Below are 14,429 nucleotides of genomic sequence, written 5' to 3'. Positions count from 1 at the left end.
TTAAAGAACTTTGACTTGTGGGTTGGGTTTAGCATTATTTAATAACTTTATCTGGAAAATTACAAAATTTCCAAATAACTCTTGGAAATCACTATGAAAAGAATTTGTCTGATAGTCTAACACTTTAAACTTCTTTGAAAACCTGGGAGAGTCTGAGATAATGGCATGCACCAAATTCTTCAGACAAACAGGGATATTGAATATGCTTTTAACTGTAACACCAGGCACTTCTGGGATTGCCTCCCAGTGATTTAATCAGGTATTGACTGAGGAGTCCCGAGGAGGGCATAATCTTCGGAAAGATGTGGAGGATCACTACAACTTCAACTTCACCCCTTCCTTTATGTGCAAGACAAAGACAAGCTATGCCAAGAGTTTCCATTTTCTCTTTCTGGGCTAGTGTCACAAGGACCCTCTCGAAAGGCTTCTTGCCTCAAGCCGTATGATTTTCTGTCCTTCTGTTTCGTTCCCCTTCCTCCATCCGGAATCTCATGTGACTCCCACTCCCTTTCGGGTGCGTGCCCCCCGTTACAGCTCTCACGCATGCAGCTTTGCTATCACTTTCCTCAACGCCGAGAGGCTGTCGCTTTGCTTTACTATCAAACTTTCTGGTATTTCCCCTGCTTTGGATTTACCGACGTTTTCCTGACCTTGCAGATAAGTGCTTTTTGCTGGAACATGTCTGCCCCCTGTAATTGCTAAAGCCACTAGAAAGAAATGGACCAGATTGTTTTCATAATGCCATTCCCTTGGTGCAACCCATCTGTTCGAATACCAAGGTGAACTGCCCCTTAGGAACTCTGCATTCCTGTGGGCTGACTTACTTCTTGACTCTTAGCTTTCCAGAGAGACGAAGGACTAGGTGCATAGCGCAGAGTTGAGACAGTTGCCTGTGTGCCGAGAGGCAACTTTACCACCGTAAGCAAGAAACCCCGACACTAAGTAAGCCTGGTAACCCTTGCCTCCCCAACAAGAGAAAGAATGGCTCTTTCCATCTGTGTGCAGCTGCTTCCAATAGGCGATTATCATTGAAGTCATTGGGCGAGTGAAGATGCAGATTTCATAAGCATAAAACACCCTTAGTGACTGAGATATCAGAGTCCACTTTTAAGTGTTTCATTAAAATCTCTGCAGATCCCAAACACCACAATTGCAGAGAACTCATGAAGCTGCTTCTCTTATAAATGGAGCTCATCTATAAATGGTTTGGTCCAACCAAAGTGGCTCTAATCAAATTGGGGGCAGATGAGTTCCGTAGATGGAGCTTAGTCCATTAATTTACTACTGCTTAGGGTTCATGGTCAATGGCCAATTGATATTATTTGTGACAACACTAAATAAAAGAAGTAAAGGAAAATAAGCCGGGTGATGTATTGCAGAGATAAATCACACCCTGCCATGTGGGGAGATGAAGCCCTCCAGCAGAGGCACTTAGCACACTTCATTTGATTCCCATTCGTCAGCGCTGGTGCTGGTGCCTCAGAAAGAATGCAAAGGTAAATGAACACCAAAATATGATTTACAGCCCTGGAGAAGGGTCCTACCCAAATAAATCAAGGTTCCACTTCATTTCAGGCATTGGCTTATTCATAATGGGTCTTTTACAATCACGCAATGCCATGGTAAACAAACCCTAACAAAACACACACCTGCAATAAGAGATAGGCACGATACTGTGTGTGCTTGGAAAAATGAAGAGGTTTAAACCACTGCAGCTATTCAGGAAATGGACAGCATGGTTTTCAGCCCCAGGGAAGATGCACCAATTGGTTATCTCACACCACATGATCAGCCCTGAAAACAGATACATAAACATAACATTCTCCAGATTCAGCAAGTTCAATTTTAGAATATCTATCTATAGATATAGATATATGCCTATATGTAACATGCATATATAATATATATATCAATAATTAAAGAAAAAGAGGCAATGAATTTGAAAGAGAACAAAGCAGAAGAAAGTTCATGGGAGCGTTAGGAGGAAATAAATGGAAGGGGGAATATTATGTAATCATATTATATGCTCAAAAATAAGTGCTATTTAAAAAAACCCTAGCTTGAACAATAACAATGTAGTAGTATATTGATATTATAAGAAGATATTTCAGAATGTGTAGATTTAAGATATTTATCCAGACTATGTGCGTGTATATAACTTGTTAAAACTCTTAGTAAGAATACTTCAGGAATCCATTCTTGTCTAAATGTTAAAGACTGAATCCAGGCAGAGATAAAGAGAGCAGTAGGTAACTGTGAGAGAATGGCATACACACACACACACACACACACACACACACACACATATATACCCAACTACTCATCAGGCTAGAGCATGGGAGTCACTGAAAGCCAGGCATCACAGACCAGGCTGGGCAATGTACGGCTCTCATGTAGAGACATACACAAAACAAAACCACTTCTACCTCCAAATGGTCTCATTGAATTTTCATTTTAGGGCAATCAGATACAAAGTTTCAACTTGATGTTGGAGAACTTTTAATACAATGTAAACAAAGATAATAAAGGATAAAGGAGAAGCCTCAGTATCATAATCATTTCTCTTTAGCTTGATAGACATGGTTGAGTGTCCAAAATATAATTCCATGTGAACTTATTTTATTATGCTTATGTTTAAAAAAAGAAAAAATAGTCAACTGAAGACAAACAGAAAGAAGCAAGCTCTCACAATTACAGACGTTTAGAGCTGGAAGGGGCTTCTTTACATACCCTTTAGAAGTCCTATTTCCAAGTTCCAAATGAAAACAGGGAACTCTAGGAGGTTAAAAAATTGAGTTAGCCAAGGTCACATCGTGAATTAGTCACAGAGCCATGCCGCAGGCTCCAATTTTGTTGGTCTACCCAACTCAAGGACTCATGTTCTATGCACAGTTAAAGCACATGTGTGCTGAAATCTTTATAACCTGCTGGTTTGTTATGATATGAAAGCAAACCAGGTGTATATTTCACTTCATATGCATTCTGGATGTGGACCTGTACAAGCGTGCATGGATTCTCACAGACTTTATATAATCCCATGCACTCTGAGATTTCTCATTTTTGGTTTCTTGCACTTCTTAAAAACTTAATTGTATATTATTTAGCTTCATTGTGTCCAAACAGTCAGTTTAAGGACCAGTGAATGTGGTTTCAAGGTGGAAGCAGCCTCTTGATACTTTTAAAAGTACTATTGCCCCTAACTGTCTTTTAAAAAAAAGTTTTTACTTGCTTATATTACTTACGCTTAATAGTGGATTTCGTTTTGGCATTTTCTTTCATGTATAGAATGTATTCAGGTCGCATGTAAACCCGGTGATCTTCTCTTATTTCCCCTCTTCCTACTGATCCTCGTACAACTTTTCCTCTCTTATTTGTTATGTCTGTTTTATCTTTGTTTCTCTCCTTCTTAATTGTGCCTAAGATGTACATAACCGACCATTGTTTGCTAAGTGTCAAGCCGGCAAATGCCATGCACAGACTGTGATGATTTAAATTGCTTCAAAGCAGGTGCATTGAGAAGCACTGAAAGATCTTTGTGAAGGGTTCTGCATCTTTCCTGGGGCTGCTCCACCTTCCCTGCCTGTGCCCCCGTGTTTGGGCTGCTGATGCAGTTTATACTAGTGAACTTTAATATTTCATCCCCTCATTGCAGAGGTTTTACAAATCACCAAACTTATGCAACCATGCTGCCTGGAGTTAAGATTATACATTGCTGAGGTTTAAATAGGTGTTTGCCTAAGAGCAGCATTCTCCACAGAAAACAAGTTTTCAGAAGGCAAGCAGAAACAGTTGGGTTTTCATTCTATTACCATTGAAATTGCGCTTCTTTTTGTTAATGATTGAATAAATCAGAATTTCAGTGGTGTATTCTCAGCATTTTCTTCTATTTATTCCATCTGTTATGGGAAGGCTCCAGCATCTTGAGAAATAACCCACTTTATAGTCAAAAAGTATAGTCTGCAAATTTAAGCTGTTTATTGTAGGATAAAAATAACCGTAAAACAAACAGGTTCTCCTTGAATATTTGTGCCCTGGTTGGAGAGCTCTTCCAGGCCCTTGGAGGGGTTTGGCTATAAAGCACCCTGAAAAACAATTTCTCACAGTCCTAGCTCATGTGAAGGAAGTGGTTTCTCTCATTCTGATTAGCTTGACTGTAGGTTTGCCTGGGGATTAAACAAATAAACTAGCTCACATCTAAATCCTCCCTAGGGCTAAACAGTCTCACCTGCTTTTTGTTGTTTTCAATACCAGCCCTTAAAACCCAAGTAAGTTGGTTAGGTAAGGATTAGGACATAGACTTGCTTGACCGGAACTAAACACAAATATAAAAGCCCCCCAAAATAAGAAGGCTTCTTCTGGTGCCGCTAGTAATTCAGCTTCCAGCCCACCCCTTCTGGTTTGTACTTTCCCTACCTGCTACAAGTCATTTATTTTTATGACACCTTTAATGAAAGTGACCTATAGAAAGGCTTTTTAATCTGGGCTGTGGTGAACTACGGGAAGAAATGGAATTTAGGCTTGCACTGATACATACAACCAACAAAGAAATAAATGTTTTCACAAAGAGAGATGAGCTATTGATACCAAGTTTCCCAATCAAAACAATAGGATCCGTGAATGAAAGAAAGATAGCAACACTGAACACTCTCTCTAACTAAATGATGCTGCAAATATTCAACTCTAAGTCACTTGTTTGTTTCACTTCTAGCTTTACCTGTCCAGCTTCAAAAAATGCCGTTGCTGTGAATATCTGTACTTCAGAGGGTACATTTTAGTAACTCAATGTTCCCTTAACCCATATTAAATATTTTTCCTAAATTTGCAATCATTATGCAAGGTAATATCTCGGCGAGCAGAGGCTGACATACCAAAGTCTTTTCTTTCTTACATTTATCTGATACTGAGGCTTGAGGGGAATTTGGAGATTTTTCCTCCCAAATAGGCTCGTAGATTATTTCCTTGTTTGGCAAGAGAATGGAATTTACCATCACTTGGGAAAATTCTGAAGTCAAGCTGTGAAATTGAACAAAATTTTCATCAGCAGAAATCGAGTTTGAGAAACATGTGTTTCCCCTTTGGTAAAAGGAGGATGCGAGGTAGAGAGGAAGCAGGGTTGGGGGCTGCAGCCTTCGTTACTCTTTCCTGTGTAGTTGTTCAGCAATTGCAGCAAGAATGGAGAGAATCCCAGCTGCAGTGCCCAAAGCAAAATCTTTATGAGAGCAAGTGATGGAACTCCAAGACTCAAAGCAGGTGTCCACTCCTTGATCTTAACACACAACATTTGTACACACAACAGACTGGAGGAACAAGCTAAAAAGGATAGAGCCCTGGAAACAGAAAGGGAAGAGAGATCTCTCCAGGTTATGGATGCTAGAGATGTGTTCTTACAGACACACTCAATTCAAGATTGTTTTTTTTTTTCACAAAGGAAATCTTACATTTGACTATTTTCTGAAGTCCCCTAATCATAGTCTAATACATATTTTTTGAGAAATAATAATAACTTAAATTTGTTGATCTGGTTGATCACACCTAATCTGTACAAGTCTGTAAAATAGGTACCATTTTTCAAGAAGGACCTCCTAACTAGAAACTATAAATAATTTTCTCATAGCCAGGACTAGGGTGTGTGTGTGTGTGTATGTGTGTGTGTGTGTGTGTGTGTAGTATTAGATGTGTATTATAAATAAAACAGTGCTTTGCATAAACAAATGGAATTTCTCAGCTCCATCTTTGGATAAATACAAAAGGATCATCTAATTTACAATGTAGGAAATGTCATCTGTGAGAATTGGTTTTTATGAACCTAACTAAGACACTGAAATCTTTTTCTAGACACCAGACTCTCAGGGTCAGTTTAGCCTTTCCCGGTTACACAAATACATGGTAGCCTTTATGTCCCACTGTTCAAACATATTGTTCACGACAATCCTTTTACTCCTGGGTGCTGACACTGCTTTGTGTGAAAGAAAAATCAACAATACAGCCATCATTACCATCAAAAAGTATTTAGTCAGGCCTCAGTCTGTGCACCTGTTGTTGTTTTGCAAAGTGGGCTTCCAGACGTGTTTTCTGTCCACTGGGAACTTAAAGACAAAGGAAAGCAAACGAAAGGACATACAGACAACTAAACAAGCAATGAGACTTGTACACAGCACATATGCGCGAGCTCCTATTTGCATATGGAAATGTCGACTTTGTAGATTCAAGTTAATGATGTTTTGCTTTTGTCAATCCATTATGAGCTGTCAGCTATTAAAATCTGGCCCCAAGTGGTGTCTCAGCACAGTGACTTGCCTGAACCTGCTGTTCTGTTGTGGAGGTTACGATCTCAACACTATGGAGCCTTGGGGAATCCTTAGCTTGTATAGACCATGCATTCAGGGTCAGTGATGTTTTCAGAAACAGCTAAACATCAAATTATTCTTTCTTCATTTTTTTTTAAAGTTAGTTAAACACACACATACATATCAAACCATTTGCTGACCTGCTCTAATAGAGTGTTGCTTAAAGAAACTTGGCAAATTAAAAGTGAAGTTTAAAAAAATTCTTATAATACATTCTGATAAAAAGCTTAACACAATATGACTATCCTATTTTTTTTCAGATTTCAATAGTATGAAAAGAATTATTTCAATCTCAGCAGTCCTCAAGTTATATTAAAAATGTGGCATGCTTCATGGTTTCATTGGATTCATAAATATGTGTAGAAATAGAAAACAAAACACTAGACAATTGTCACCATGTGCAATAGGCTTTTGTTTTTGTTGTCTAAGAAGGACTATGAACTTGATGCTATTCACATATTATTTAATATTTTCAACGGCCATGGCCTCACCTTAAAATGTTCCTGTCAAACACATTATTTTTCTCATCTTTAATTTCTTTCCCTCATTGTGGCTCCCTGGGGAGAGGGGCAGGACAGCGTTACCCTAGCCCTCCGTCCTTTCTGTCTTCCAGCTTTGTCCTTCCTCTGTGTTCATGCTTCCTGTCGTCTCTGTTGTGCACAGGTTCTCACCAGCCTTGCACAAGCGAATCTGGCTGCCCAGCCAAGGCACTACAGGGCATCCTGACATTGAATTTTTAGACTATACATGTACACATAACTTTGGACTCACACATAATTTAGGATTGAGGGAACATTACCTCCCATGAGGTTGCCTACCGGGGAGCAGGTCAGTGGAGAAAATTACCCATTACCTTCCAAAGGAAATAACTCGGATGCATTCTTTATGACGCCTTAGGTCCAAATGGAACACCAAAGACTTACAATTGTAGTGAACCCGTCCTTCTTCTTTTTCCAGGATTATATCCACCTGCTTCTCACCACGCTCCCTGTGTTCATGTCCCTAATGAGGACTGTATATGCAATTCGTCCTCCATGTCCCCTACTCAGAGGACGAAAGCTAAGACAGAGATTGTATTTCACTCATTGTAATGTGCTCATCTTCTGTTAATATACCTGATATAATATATATACAACCAAGAATGATAGAACTATTTATATTATACTGCTCGGTATAAGCTTAGGTTAAAGGAAGTTAAAGGGATTGGATATTTTTCACCGTTAAGAAATGAACATTGTGCTTGCTTGTTGCTATGGATGTGTTACCTTGGAAGCTGGGGAATTGGACAGAGTTGAATGCATTATGGTCATTTCTAGGGCGTTAAGTGGGCATCCAGAAATAGTAACTTACAATTTCCTAGATGTTGAGATCAATGTAACTAGCATCATTGTTTCTTTCCTCCATTGGAAAAGCCATATTCCTATCACTAAAATTTGTAATATAATTTCTATCATTCAACCACCCCCTTTTAGCACAAAGGGAGTGTTATAGTCAATTTCTTGATTTTCCTGATATGGATAATTATTTTTAAGTGACTACATAGCTCACATTCCAAATTAAAATAAGGCCAACTTATTGGTCCATATCCAATTTGTCATCAGGGAGATAACAGCCTTTAAATATAGAATCATAATTAGGATTAATTAAAACAATTTAAAAAGATCTTGTAAGGGAAGCTAAACATTAAAATCAGTTGAAATTGGACCCTTCTTCTACTTTCTGATCAATGTCTGAATGCCTGTGGGCACCAAAGTGCTCTGATGTCAAGGATTAGAACAGGGCCCCCTTCAAGAGCTATAAATCCACTTAAAAATATGTAAATGTGTTTCACTTACCACTGACCTGGAGGTGAAAAGTTCTATATCAAATTACTAACAGCCCCAGATACTCATCCTTCTCTTCTGATTCTGATTTCACTAAGCTGAGAAATGAGCTATGAAAGAATGCTGATTTGTATTACAGAGAAAAATAGAAAGACTCCTTCATGCTGCTCACCCCACAAGGCCACAAGCTCAGATGAAAGGAAAGGAGACTTCTTGGTCCTCACCAAGTAGCTGGCCTCTTCAAATTTATTCTTTCTTTTAGAATTTTCTTCACCGCTTTAGAAGAGCCCATTGCTTCATGTCAGTCTGATACAAAGCCTCTGCAGTTGGATTTCCTGAGACTTGGCGTTTTCTTCCCAAGCCCTCACAGTGCTGGAGCACCAGTCCTGACTGTCCTGTTGCTCAGGGTTTGTTCACATTCTACACTATTATTCACAGTAGTATACCCACCATGGCCCATCAGAGAAAATTCAAGTTTTCTTGTCTAAACATGTTGTTTACCCTGACGAGCTTCTGTTTTGTACATGAAAGCTTCTAGATGAAGTAAATATAAATTAATTGACTAATAATCTAATACCTTCCAAGACACTGTGGTATGGTCAATCTCACCTTCCTTCACTTTCCTGGTCTGTTAGAACCTCTGTGAGGCCAGGAAACACGTCTGATGTGCTTTTGCACACAACACCAGCACTTCCTTACTGCCCAAATGATGATCATTTACTAGGCTATTGTTTTAGAGCTGCCTCACTTTGCCAGCCTTTCATGTACTTTGGGTTTTAGTTTAAAGACATTTAAAATATATTTATTTTGTTACTACAGCAACCAGAAAAAATACAGATAACTGGGGCACAATTCTCTGGGAATCGAGTTGATATTGATGCTTTGCAAGTGTATCGAGAAATAACTCTGGTTCCTCAGTTATATCACAGTGAAGGTCAATGACACTCCCACCCACCCCACACTATCTGAAGAGACATAAATCAATACTCACTACTTGTAATAACTTTGCTTATTTGGACAAATTCCCTCAACCTCTAATTTATGAATATGGTGCAGTATCCCTTGCTCTCAATCTTTCCTTCCCAGCACTGTTTGCAATTGAAAGTCTGGGCTGTGTTTCATTTTTTTTCACTTCCATATAAACTTTCACAAACTTGGATAAGTCTGTGTTTTTTATCACAATAATGTCATTTGTTGCTACATAGCAGCTTTTCAAAACATATTCATTAAAGGACTTGGCACATAATTGGTGCTAAATAAATGCTAGAGCCTTCTCATTCCTCTCTACTATTTGCTGAATTTATGACTGTCTTTGGAGATGTATTTAAAATGTTTGACACTTTAAACATATGTGTCTTTGTCTGTATATGTGTATGTGAGTGTGTGTATCATGCCTATATAAATGTATGTTTAGAGTTTGAAGAAAACAGGATTAAATGTCTTGACAATATGCTGTTTAATAACAATTGATAGCCACTCAGAGCACTGTCTTTATCAGTGATCAGATTATATTTTAAGGGTATGGTATGAACAGCATGCCTGAGCATCAGTTCAATTATAATCATGACACCTGCTTCCATTAGCTACCTCACATTCTGACATGAAGACAAACATAACATTTTGACATTGTGATAGAAGGTTCCAAGCTGTGACCTCACTGAACTTCCAGAGCTCATTGGCTACATAAAGAAATTTTTCTCACTAATATTTTTGAAAGCTCATCTCTTCTTCATTTTGAGAAAAAACAAGGTAAACAAAACCCTAGAGAAACAAAGGTATGAAGCAAAGGAAAGCAAAGTGCAGAAGAAAAACATCACTAACAGTCATACATAAATGGATTTTTATGCTTTGATCTCAATTTCCCCCTTAATCTTTGTTGCTTTCGTTATTTATCTACATAAACTCTAAGACAATAAAAATGTATCTTGAATAGTTTATCTATCTTCATAAAAACATTTACATTTATGTCTTATGTCTTAGACATGTTGGGAAGTATGATAGCAGCAACCATGATTTGTATGTTTAGATCTCCAATTGCAAACTCCATTTGCTTTAAAAGTTTGACAACCTTGGCCTGTTTATCCAGGGTATAACTCCTTGAAATTTATTACCAGATTGAAGATACAACCCACATCATAAAGAAAAAGAATGAGTGACATGAGCAGAGATAGGCATGGCAATGAATCACAGGATATTTTAGAAAATCCTCGAACAGGGTCATCGTGAGGGTCTAAGCTGTGCTCCAAAGCTTGCCAAATAATTTAGAATATCAAGAGAAACTCAGAAGATGAGCATAGAAGGTCCATGTTCAAGATGATGAGTGATTAACTCACAAAGAGTCATTCTTTATCAACCTTTACATAGCATCTTGGCAGATGGAGCTTAAGCATCTGAGAACATCCTTTCAAATTTTTTTATTGGTAAGCCCTAATTTCTCTTTTCTTAGTGCATAGCACCAATGAGTCCTGAGCTCTTAAGACACAAATCCTTAGTGGTGGGTGTAGCTTCTTTTCCCCTTTCTAGCCTCCCTTCTGTGTGCTTCATGAGTATAACTCATTCCATCCAGCTCTGAGTGGCAATCCCCAAGTACATTAAGGCAGCTAGCACACCCCATGGGGGACAAGGGGTGGGTTGGATATAGACAGATTACTTGAGTCAAGTAACTCAAATAGTAGAAGTCATTTCCATGCATACTGAGTGAATTACTAGGGTAATAGAGCTTTCTCTCTCTTACCAGAAAGTAGAAAGAAAGGATGCCGAGCAGAAGTCTTTCTATGGTTGGTTAGGACCATTGCATTGGTTGGGCTGTAGATGTGACATGGTGGAAGAACACGTGTAAGGCACTGCATCTGATCTCTAGTAGTGCAACATACACACACACACATATTCAAATAAATATATAGATATAACACAAATCAATAAATTGAATGTAAATAAAGACCCTCAGCAAACCTACACTCTTCAGCATCATGATACCAAAAGCCTCGACTTTCCTGGTTATGGACTATATTTATAGCAATGTGTTACAGTTTGAAGTGCATATGGATTTTTCCTTTCTTGACTACCACTTGCACATATTTTTAAGACGATGATATTTTAAACATTTTTTCTTTTATTAGTGAACACTATTTCCCTAAATAGCCACCCATTGATGATGTAAGTAGAGTCATATAGAGGCTAAAAATTCAGGTTTTGAAAGTGAAGATCAGTGTTTGCATTTAGGTTTCTACTCTCTGGCCCTGGAATAAACTAAATATGTTAAAATTTTCTGATCCTTTACATTTTGACTAGCAACATACCTCACCAAATTTTTAATGTAATGATACATATCAAATATTTGACAGTCTGGTGTGGAGAAGTTTCACTTGCATTATTGAATTAGTAAAGGTATATATAAAATACTTAGTTAATATTAAGAGAGCATACTATATTATCCTTTAAACAAGTAAAAATTAAAACTGGAGAAAAACATTCACTGTATCCTCAGGCCTAAAGAGACTAGACAGTGAAGTCTTCAAACACTGTGTAAACAAAGCAGAAAAAAAATCCCAATAATCAATGCTCAGTTTCTTTCCTATGGTATTGCACAACAATGTTAAGGGAAGAGGATATCTTAGGAACATGCTTCTGACCATTGTTAACAGTGAAGAATTCAGGCAATATACTATATACAGGAAATACTTGGGGAGGTGTTGGCTATGCAAAGCGGTAGTACCGCGACTCAAGAGGGACCTTCAGCCAGGCTGTGGTGGTTCACGTCTTTAATCCCAGCACTTGGGAGGCAGAGGCAGGCGGATCTCTGTGAGTTCACGGCTAGCCTGGTCTACAAGAGCTAGTTTCAGGACAGGAACCAAAAGCTACAGAGAAACCCTGTCTCGAACCCCCCACCCCCAAAAAAAGAGGGACCTTCAGTGCTCTTGATCCAGAGCAGAAATAATGGGATCACAAAGACAAAGTGTATGATGCCTGACGTGTAGAGATGCCCTGTCTTACATCGACAGAGCAGCTAGGAACTTTTGAGGCTATTTTGAAGTAAGTCCTAAGAATTAAACCAACTATAATGAATGAGATTGAATTGGGCAAACAGCTAGGATTTAATGTTCCCTGCATCGGCTGTTGGAACCACCCTAGGCTAGAAATGCCTGGCTTTAAGAAAGACTTCAGCTTTCTTTTTTTTTTTTTTTTTTAGAAAAAACAAAAAGTAAAAAGAAGAAGCAGGCTTTGGAGAGATACGTAAGGAGAAAATGTGATTGAAATAAATATCTGTCAACGAAATTCAACACTGGCAATGTGTGAAGCTTTTAAGGCTCACTGGAAAGGGTTATACCACTACACTCTCACCAACGCTTTCTCCTTCTTGCTCTTTGGTTTAAATTAAATGGAAGCTACACAATGGGAAATCAATATTTTGTTGTTCCAAACAGTGCATTCACCTTGGGGGCACAGCATTCATGTAATTCTGTTGGGAGATTCTTTTGAAAGGGAGTTGAGAATGACCGGAAAAATGTTGAGACAGATCAAAAAGAGTCACCTCCCAGCACAGTGTTGTCTTTCCAAGTGAAAGTCAAAAATTTTAAAAAACAGGGACCTTTATTGAAGCTGACACTATATGGCTTTAATTTACGTCTGAAGCCCCAGAGAATTCCGGCCTTAAAGCCATAAATGCATACAAGCCTTATAAAAGTGAAACATTGCAACAGAAAGGTATACTCTAGTTTGAAGGTCAAATTCCAGGTGTCACTCAAGGTCAGTAATTCACTCCCCTCCACATCCTGGTGTGTGTTACATTTCTGAAGTTCCCACAGGCATTCTTAGAAAGCAAAGATATGCAGAAGATAGGTTAAGGTTTTTAGTTTCCAAAGCAGAGTTGAGTCCAGAAATATCATTTTCAAATAGGCTAAGGAATTCTTTTAAATCATCCCACCCCAAGCCATCTCTCAGTCATTTGTTCATCTTTTGTACTTATTCAACCAGTACTGATGATGTCCACTGCCTGCCTAAACACCTTTCTTGTTTTCATTAGAATACAGCTAAATGAATACTCCTTGCTTTGAACCCTAATTTAACTTCAGTAGTTCTCCATTGCAATGTGATATCTGCAAAAAATTTTCTTGTTAGTAGATGCGTGTCATTGATTATATCTGCTTCCGAATGAGTGGGTGAGGAAATAAAGCCTGTGATAATGACTCTCACTAGTCAAGGTGGCACAGACTTGTATTCCTAGTTCTCAGGAGGCTGAGGCAGGAGAATAAGCAAAAATTAAAAGCTAGTCTGAGCTATGCCTAGTACTGATCTCAAAACAAAACAAAACAGAAAACAAACGAACTACTAGAAAGGTAGCAATGTCAATGAAAAATGACAACCCAAGAAAGGTTTTTTTTTTTTAATTGATTTTATTCTCTTCCCCCCTCCAGGGAAGGATTTTCTGGTAAGATGTGATTAACTGGTCCAGCTGCCATGAAATAACCAAACACCACTTGCTCAAAAGCAAGAAGATTCTTTGTGGCTCGTGGGACTGGCAAAGTCTCGTATTACAGAAGTGAAATAAACCACTAAGAAATCCAGCTCAGTTCAGGAAAGGACCTGGGAAGCTGGGCGGAGATGCGACAGTAGGGAAGGAGAGACATGGCAAATGCCAGGAGCGACATTGCTCTTAGAGATAGTCCTTGCCACAATTTCAAGAATAAATGCTGATGAAAAGCAGGAAACCGGCAAAGCATTTCCTGGCATCTCATTTAAACCCCATGGCTTGCTTATCTGTGCTCAGTGTCAACAGTAGATCTATAGAAATTGAGTGGTAAAAATCTGGATCTCAGTGCTCCATACTTGATCCAGTTGCCAGTTACCCGTGTATTATTTGAATTCTAAAGACTCCATATGGGGGCTGGAGCGATGGCTCAGTGGTTAAGAGCACTGCTTGATCTTCCAACGGTCCTGCGTTCAATTCCTAGCGGTTGCGGCGGCTCACAACCATCTGTAAAGAGATCTGGTGCCCTCTTCTGCCCTGCAGGCACATATGCAGACAGAATACTGAGAATACTGTACACATAATAAATAAATAAATCTTTTAAAAAAAGTCAGGACTACGAGGGGTGCACCAACCCAATGATCAGTGGGGCTGATCTATTGGGAGCTCACCAAGGCCAGCTGAACTGTGACTGAAAAAGCATGGGATAAAATCGGACTCTCTGAACATGGCGAACAATGAGGGCTGATGAGAAGCCAAGGCCAATGGCACGGGGTTTTGATCCTACTTCAT

Source organism: Microtus ochrogaster, chromosome 21 (assembly GCF_000317375.1).
Source record: "Microtus ochrogaster isolate Prairie Vole_2 chromosome 21, MicOch1.0, whole genome shotgun sequence".
NCBI classification, from domain to species: domain Eukaryota; kingdom Metazoa; phylum Chordata; class Mammalia; order Rodentia; family Cricetidae; genus Microtus; species Microtus ochrogaster.
Note: the sequence above shows the minus strand (reverse complement) of the source record.